The sequence below is a fragment of the Etheostoma spectabile genome, chromosome 10, assembly GCF_008692095.1.
Source record: "Etheostoma spectabile isolate EspeVRDwgs_2016 chromosome 10, UIUC_Espe_1.0, whole genome shotgun sequence".
NCBI classification, from domain to species: Eukaryota; Metazoa; Chordata; class Actinopteri; order Perciformes; family Percidae; genus Etheostoma; species Etheostoma spectabile.
In genome coordinates, this window is record NC_045742.1 from 5,021,915 (window position 1) to 5,022,455 (window position 541).

The following is a 541-nucleotide window of genomic DNA, read 5'->3' on the forward strand; positions in this document are numbered from 1 at the left end:
CAGAAGAGAATACTGACGAAGAAATGTAATAAAACGTTTACCTTTCTGTCACGGTGCTCTCAACACGCATTTAATCCCGTTGTGCTGTCCTGAGCTCTCTCGGCGTTTCTGACAAACTCCCGTTTACCTGTTGTCATCACAGACAGACATGTCTGCAGCCTGTCAATCTCGCGATAAACGAGCACGACCTCCGGGGAATCCTTCATCAAAATAAAAGCCTTGTAAAAAAAAGAAAAGCAGCAGCAGCCATGTTAATTTCAGAGTAGAAGCCGAACACATTTTCGGTAGGTAAAAAGATATGGAGCTATAAGGGAGGGTAGTCTATGGAGGGTACTGATAAACAAAAATCAGAAGTGTTGTGTCGATATGTAGCACTAACTGTAGCTATATGATAAATTATATTAGGGTTAGCATCCTATTATATGTGTATAAAGTTTGCCCCCTAAAAATCAGATTAACTGAATGGATAACATGTATTTATATTGTGTTATTTAAATTGAGTTCACAAATTTGACTAAATACAAAGTCAATTTCCTCCTCG